Below are 8,919 nucleotides of genomic sequence, written 5' to 3' on the forward strand. Positions count from 1 at the left end.
TTATTGGTCAGTTTTTGTTTTCTATTTCTTCATGACTTAATTTTGGTAGATTGTATGTGTCCAGAAATCTATCCATTTATTCTAGGTTTCCCAATTTGTTGGCATACAGCTCTTTGTAGTAATTCCTGATGATTCTTTTTATTTCTGTGTTATGTGTTGATACGTTGCCTTTTTCATCTGTGACTGTATTGATTTGGGTCTTCTCCTTTTTGTTGGCTAGTTGGACAAATGGTGTATCTTTTATTTTTTTCAAAAAGCAACTTGTCCTTTCACTGATCCTTTGTGTTGTTTTGCTCTTATAATTCTCAAAAGTATCATGTATACTTATGTTGAAAAATATTTGCTGTCCAAAGAATTATTACATCCAAAATTATTATTCCATTTTGTTTAAACTTATTCTATAAAAAGAAATTTGAAAACTATTTCTTTGATGTCTTATCTTGCCCTCCATTTACCTTAGTTTCTATTTCAAAAGTTGTTGATTACTTACCAAACATCTCTTATATCTCTGAATAAGAAGAGACCATTTTTGAAATGCTCACAATCTGTTAAGGAATAAGGTAGGAAACCAACACAAAGTTGTGTTAGAAAGAAGACACAGTCTACGGAGTGAGACAAACTGGGCTTTGATTCCAGCTAAGTTACTTATTACCTTTATCAATGCATATAAGTTATTTGCCTCCTCATCTTCATGTTGCTCAATGATGAAAAGCAAGTAATAATTCAGAATCATTGTAAGTACAAAGGAGATAATATATTCAAATAATTGGGTTTCTAGCACAAAGAACAAGCTCAGCAACATTATTATTGTCTTTATTTTTTAAAAAGAAAGACATTTTATTCACTAAGCAAAAAACATAGAATGTTATGAATGGTTAGAAAGTCCAATAAATTATCAAACTTTGTGAAGACATCTAGGCATAGAATGTCCATACTCTCTTTCTTTTGCAAACTTAATGTAAAATACAATATTTATATATATTTTACCAATAAAAATAAAATTTAGTAACCTAGGCAATCACACAATGCACACACACAGCAAAAAACATAAGAAGAAAGTACATAGGGAAAAGTCTTAATCCCAAGTACTGTGTTCAAAGAAAGTCAATTTCACACAGTGAGGAAGAATGTGATTATAGTATAGATTCTAGTGTCCCAATGCCTAAATTTGAATTCTGGCTCTAGAACTAATCAACTCTATGATCTTGGCTTCCTCACCTAACTCCTGCGTGTTTCAATTTCTATCCATTATTGATAGTAATAATGGCCACATGCTGTGATTGTGATGAAAATTAAATGAGTTAATATTATGCTAGTTTTGTGTATTGGTGAAATAAGTTACTACAAAGTTAACAACTTAAGTTTATTATCATTTATTTACTCATAATCTTAACCATCTGAAGTCCTTTTTCTCCCCAAAGAAACCTTTTATTTAACAAATACAAACTTCATGCATTTCATCAATACAACTTTAAGAACATAGTGATTCTCTACTACAGAACATGCCTGTGACTATAGACTTGTAGTTCAGGCCACCAAAGATTAGAGATGGGACATGGGCACTCCCTTGACTTGCATCCTCTGGTCTGCTTTAACAAAAACCAGAAGGAAAAGAAAGCTAGGCATCAGAAGCAATGGGTGGCAGGCCTATTAATGGCTGATCTGTACAGTGATCTGCCCTCAAGCAGACCCAACAGGCCAGTCCACTGCAGTGGCTTTCAATGTGGTAAGCCTGGGCTTCAGCAGAAGTCAGCTTGTGAAGAGCCCTGGCAGCTCTGCCAAGAGTTGGATCACTGGAAATGGACCTGCCCTGGAGTCGAAGGATGCCCAAGTCAGAGCCACAGATCTTGTTGGCTCTAAGCTGAAAAGCCCTTCACTCAGCCCAACATCCAAAGTGACCACTGCAGCTGAGGGGACGGCCAAGCAGGGTCAGCAACATTGCAGGCAGAACTGTAAATTTCTTGTTAGAGATGCCCCCTGCCTTTACCTGGCCAGCTCTCCTCCCAGGCCAGCTAAGTAATGAAAGTCAACAGGGTGCCTTCCCTCAGGTGATTCACACCTCCCTTAGGATGTACCCCATGTGAAGAGATAGATAGGTCTGGGCCTCTTAACTTACAAGGCCTAAAGCCCAACAGATTGTTACCAGGCCCCTTCTGTCAGGTTCTATTTGCCTCTCAATCAGAAAACTTAATTGTAGCTTAGACAGCACCTTTCTTAGCTCCTCTAATAATGACTCTGTCCTTTGTTCTAGACCCTGTCTAGCGCACTTGGGCCTCATTCCTTCATAATCATAACCTCTACTCTACCACCAATGGCTCTACTCCCAACCTGTGTGTACTGATGGTCCTCTTCCCCACTTAATGCTGTATAATTGTTCAGACCTGGTTAATGCCACTCTTTGGATCATTGGTTACTATCCTCACTCTGTCTTTTATGACCTTGTCTAAATATGATCAGAGTCGGCAAACTTGGAAGGCTTCCATAACCTTGGCAACTCATGACGAGAGCCTAGGGTGGTTACTGGCGCCATAAACTAGAGTGTCAATTTGTTGGGTCAACAACAGGAGTCACTGTGCACTTGCTCCTCATGTGGGATCTCTGTCCTTAATGTGCTGTACATTGTGATTTAATGCTATAACTAGTACTCAAACAGTATGTTTCACTTTGTGCTTCTATGTGGGTGCAAACTGTTGAAATCTTTATACTAAATTGATCTTCTGTATATAAAGAGAATTGAAAATGAATCTTGATGTGAATGGAAGGGGAGAGGGAGCGGGAGAGGGGAGGGTTGCTGGTGGGAGGGAAGTTATGGGATGGGGAAGCCATTGTAATCCATAAGCTGTACATTGGAAATTTATATTCATTAAATAAAAGTTAAAAAGAATTTAAAAAAAGAACATAGTGATTCTTCCCACCATACCCATGCTCACACCCATACTCCCACCCCTCTTCCTCCTCTCTCTTCTATTCCCAGGCTTATTTTTAACTAAGACCTATTTTGAATTAACTTTATACAAGAAGATTAACTCTATACTAAGTAAAGAGTTCAACAAATTGTATGAAAAAAAAATCTGTTTCTCAACAGTTGAGACAAGGGCTTTTACAAGTCATTGCATCTTGAAGTTGATTTCACTTTTTTTTAAGCATTCTTCTTTTTTTGAGAAACTTAATTAACTTTAAAGAAGATGCCAAGAATGATACATCTTTTGTGAGAACTTAGACATAACTATAACTTATCGGACATAAGAATATCCTTCACTTAATACACTAAAACAAAGTAAACCTTTAAGAACAAGTTTTATCATTAACTCTCAGAATACAACTCTTTGAGGACAGAGGTCCTGTGTGTGAAGTTAGTGCACAGTGACTTCTGTTGTTAATGTGATAATTAACACTTATGTATGATGTCAGTGATCACTGAGGCTCTTGAAATGAGCTGCCAAGGCTATGGAAGCCTTTTGAATCCACAAACTCTGTCAGTATTTAGACAAGGTCTAAGCAAAGTGGAAGTTCTCTCCTCCCTTCGGAGAAAAATACTTCCTTCTTTGATCACCACTTCTTTCCACTAGGGTCTCACTCAAAGAGGTTCTTCACATAGGACACTTTTTTTGCCATCTAGAGTCTTGACCAGTATAGCTAGATTTTTTTTCCTCAGTATCTGTCTACTTGGCTGATCGTTTGTCTATTTTATCTCAAGGATAATCTACTCCTAAGCTCATTTTGGTTGTTGGCTGAATGCAGACTGTTCTGACCATAGAACTGAGGTGGCTGTTTCCTCCTTGTTGTTTGCTGGGGGCTGCTGTCATTTATTGGAAGTTGTGTACATTCCTTGTCATGTGGTCCTCTTCTGACTTCACACACAGAAAATCTATCTTCGAATTCTTCATCCTGAAGAGCTGACTTCTGGACCCTGATGTAAAGGTTTCATGCAATTAGGTCAGCCTATATTGATAATCTCCCTATCAGGCCACTGGTTTGGGACCCTAACTGATATGCAAAATCCCTTTGTGTTATACAATGTGAATGTAATCATGGGAATGATATTTGAACATATTGACAGTCTTTGGGTTATAGAGGGCACAGGGCATATATATCAGAAGCAGATGATCTTTGGAGCCATTTTACAATCCTGACTACCACAGGTGATATTACTTCAAAAAGACCATTGAAAAATGAAGTCAAATAATAAGTTTATCTTGGTCCAAAAATAATTTGAAGTCCATGTATAATTTTTAGTTCAAAATACTTATATTCTGTGAACTTTTTGAATACTCTTTGTTTTATGGATTTAAACGTATTTTGCCCAAAAATAAACTTCTATTTTAATTCCACTTTCTATGAACCTTTGAAGTATTATTGTATGTAAAGTGCAAGAGTAGTTCCTGGCATATGGTAGCACTATCCATATATTCACAATAATTATTAATTTTTAAGTAGCTGAAAAACTCATAAAAAATTTTAAAAATGGCAGTGTCACAATATTGTCAAGGATGCGGTAAAATATCCTGGTGTTCAATTAAAGAGATACATGTTTAAATTCCCAGAACCGTCTTGGCAGTCAATTTGGCAAAAGATATAGAAAGCTCAACACTTCTAGGAATTTATCCTAAAGATATAATCAGAGGTAAACAAATATACATGAAAGAAAATGTTGATTTTACTTGATATATAATAATAAATATCTAAAAATAAGCCAAGCATATCCATTTAGAGGTTTGGTTATATATGTGGCATAGCTACTCAATGAAATGATGGATAACCTTAAAGACAAATACAAAAATATAAGACAAAACACATGGTTTTAGAAAATATTGATGAAAATGTGATATGCTCATGTTACAAGTGGAGGTATTATACATAAATATAACATTATAAATATATGGGTAAGCATTTGATGCAGGAACTAGATGCCCACTTCTCAAGTTGGTGTACCTGGGTTTGAGTTCCAACTCCATTCCCAGTTTTGGCTTCTTCTTAATGTGCACCCTGGGAATCAGCAGGTGATGGCTCAAAGAGTTGGATCCCTGCCACACACATAGGAAACCCAGATTTTCATCCCTGACTTTTGTTCTCAGCATAGTTCAGCTTTAGCTACTGGGGAACTTGGGGAATGAATCAGTGGATGGGAGATCTCTCTCTTTCTCTCTCTCTCTCTCTCTCTCTCTCTGAAATAAATAAGAACAAAAACTACATATATGAGGATAATTCAATTAGCTTATGGAAAATTGAATCAAAAGCTAAGTTTATTTTGGTGTAAAAGTTTTTGAAATCCATCATAGTTTTTTTCACAATATTCATTTCTTTAAAAATATTTATGTATTCATTTATTTTAAACTCAGAGTTACAGAGAGAGATAGACATAGAGAGAGAGAGAAAGAGAGAGAGAGAGAGAGAGAGAGATCCTCCCAGATGTCTCCAATGTCCAGGGCTGGGGGCAAGGCCAAAGCCAGGAACTGAGAGCTTATTTGGGTCTCCCACCTAGATGCAGAGGGCCAAGCACCTGGGCCATCTTCTACTGCTTCATGCCCTTCACTCGCATGCGAGACCAGGAGGAAGCACCTGGCTCCTGGCTTCAGATTGGTGCAGCACACTGGCCGTAGCAGCCATTTGGGGGGTGAACCAACGGAAGGAAGACCTTTCTCTTTGTCTCTCTCTCTCTCACTGTCTAACCCTGCCTGTTAAAAAAAAAAAAAGAAAGAAAATTTATTTTAATTAACAGAATTTTAACAGATGTTTTTTAGTTGGGTGGGGGTGGGGGATCCAGATAGCACCACAGGTTCAGATTTAATCACTTATTCCCATTTACCTTTTAACCCAAAGGGAAATGTACCAAACTTCATTGTCTTCTGAATTAGCATCTTTCTATAGACTCTTTAACCCAAACAAGTGTCTTATACTTTTTGATCACCTATGATTAAATTCTCGATTAAAATATAATTAGTGTCTAGACCTCTCAAATTGCCAAATTGTCCTTTTTCCACTGAGGGGTTTCCTTCCATCCATTTATCAAAATCTTTTTCCTATTGTTCTACTTTCCTCCCATTTCCCCGAATTGTTCAATCTACATTCATCTTTCTTATCTTTATTCTTCATCTGTCTCTAGCTCTAATGCTTGCTCCCATTCTTGTTCTAGTTTTTGCCAGTTAACCTCTGATAGTCCACCCAATCCCATGGTTATATCTCATCTAAATGACAAGTGTGTTTGCATTGAGTGGTGGGATAAGGAATATAAAAATATGTGTCTAGTGGTAAAGGGGAACTCTTCAGTATATTTGGACTCTGGTATGGCATTCAGGTGTCCCAGTACAGAATCATAAAATTCTGAACCAGTGAATATTTTATTCTATAAAACCTAACCTGGTGACACTTAAGGTTCTTGGAGAGAGACATCTAAGCTCTACATTCTGTTATTTTTAGAAAAACAACTCCCATTTGCACAACAGTTAAAATAGTTCTTCCATCAAATTGGTGAATTTGATTTTTGCATTTATAGGTTTAAGTGATATGCTCTGAGTCAGTAACTAATCCAGCTACTACTCATTATAACATCATAAATTGAGCATAAAAATTAATAACTTAGAATTTGTATGGCTACTTTTAAATGCTAACAATCTCCAATCTCTTTTGAGTGTCTAGGTTTTTATTAAAATTACTAAATCATCATTTTGAATATTTTAATTCAAATTCTGATGACTTTTTGTCTTGGTCCATTCAGGCTACTAAAACATAATACCATGGATTAGATTAGTTGTAAACCACAGAAATTTATTGCTCACAATTCTGGATGCTGTCAGAGATCAAAGTGCTGACCAATTCAGTGCCTGCCTAGTCAGTGCCAGCCTTCAAGACAGCTATCCTCCTCTCAGCATCATTTGGCAGATGGGTGAGCACTCTCAGTAAGCAGCCCTCATGACTTAATCATCTCTCCAAAGACTTCCAACAAATATACAATAGACACTATAATTGTTTGTATGCTAGAAAAATGTGAATTAAGTCATCTGTATCTATATCTGCTTATAAACAATTTCTTTCAGTCATGTACTCTCAAAAAAAGCATATTTCTTTATTCCAGGATGATTTTAATGTTTTTAGGATCGTTTTCACTTGAATACATGAATGAGACAAACTTAATAAAGAACATTCATAAGAATTGTCTTGTCCCTTAGCTATGTGCCCTTCCCTTTCATTGATGGAGACATCTGAATGAGAATAGGCTCTTAATCTCTCTCACAACTTAGCTTCTCCTGTGTGATCCTGTTTCTGTTGCCATGGAAATAATTACAACATTGCAATGGTGGTAATAGAACCAAAGTGCACTAAAATGGAATCAAACTGGTGAAAACAAAGTAGTATAAAAAAATCAAGAAAATTTCTCTCTTCCCTCCTGTCTCTCTGAGTCTGCTAAACCTTGGAACATTCTCTGCCCTATTTTTGTATTTCCACAGATGTCTAATCACATAGTTCAACCTTTCAATAATGACTGGGCAAGAACAGAGTTTTCAGGGTCCAGAAGAATAAATGTGAACAAATACAACAAACTGACACAAAGTATTGACATTGACTTTATATCAGAAAGAAGAATCAATTAAATATTTTTATTAAACATTTTTCATTCAATGATTTCCATAGTTTCCTATAACTGATAAACATAAGATACAACAACATTTTAAAAATAAACAACAGTATTCAGTCTGAACATTTCTACAATACTTTTAGAACCTCCACAAGTTGCTTGAAGACCAAACCATCTCTAACTAAATCAAGCTTCCTCTAAGTCTCCGAGTAAGCCTTTAAGTTGGACACTACTCAACTTTCAAATAAGGTCACCCCAGAGTCAATCTATAATCTCTACAGTAGCAAGTAGTCATGTTGTATTTGACTTTTTAAAAATATTGAATAAGTAATCTGGAGAGGATGGTGGATAAGACAGATATTAGTACTCTTTTTTGAGTAACCTTATGATCATTCTTTTGAATTAATTTTCAGGCACTTTTTGTTAATCTCCCCTTCTTCACAGTCCAATATTAGTGTATCATTGTTTTCTTTTTGTGGAGACATATTGTCTTCCTTGCTCATGTTTCTTGTGTTTCTACATTGTTTTGTGCATCTGTGGAATCTCTTATTATCATATTCTCTAGAAGATATCCTTTTCTTTCTTTTCTCTGTTTTGTTTTTTTCTTTTATTTTTGTTCTTTATGGAAGGTTTTATTCCTGGAATGTGACTTGGGGCTCAGTAGAGTACAGAGGGTTTACCCTTGAGTAACAGAGGTATTTGTTAGGTGGGACCAGGGAGGTGTGGCCACTGTATGAGGGTGTAGCATGAGGCAAGTGTGACATCCAAGTTGGACATGGTGGAGTACTTCTATACAGTGAGTAGGAGGACAGGCTGTTGGAGCCAGCTATCCTATTCATAGTTCCAGCCCTTTTCTGTGCATTGTGAACAAGATGATTCTTAGCCTAGAGTGAGTTTGCAATGCCAGTGCACCCCACCTACTAGGCATTAACACCATTCAGATCAACAACCCACTCCACAGTGTGTCCCCCCATCCCTCTGCAAGACCTGTCCCCAGTATTTAGGGAACTTTGAGTATCCGTAGCCAGACTGGGTGGATGCACTGGAATCCATCCACAACCTGTGACCCTCTCTACTCCTTGGCATATGCCTGGAACTCCTACAGTCACAGGGTGCAGGGAGTCCACTCTCCACCCTATAAGCTGCCCCAGCACTGGTGGCCTCCAGCAAAAGCAGAACTGCCCACTGTTCCCAGAATTGGGACAGAATTCAGCTGCAGCTCCACCACAGCAGGCTGAGTTGGCACTTTCATGGGAGAAGAGAGAGGTGTCTGGTTCCCTTCACTGAGCAAATAGTTATCCAGAACCCTGCCAGCTCCCAGACCAGACTTGAGGCCTGTGAGGAAC

The sequence above is a fragment of the Lepus europaeus genome, chromosome 1 (genome assembly GCF_033115175.1).
Source record: "Lepus europaeus isolate LE1 chromosome 1, mLepTim1.pri, whole genome shotgun sequence".
In the NCBI taxonomy this organism is placed as follows: Eukaryota; Metazoa; Chordata; class Mammalia; order Lagomorpha; family Leporidae; genus Lepus; species Lepus europaeus.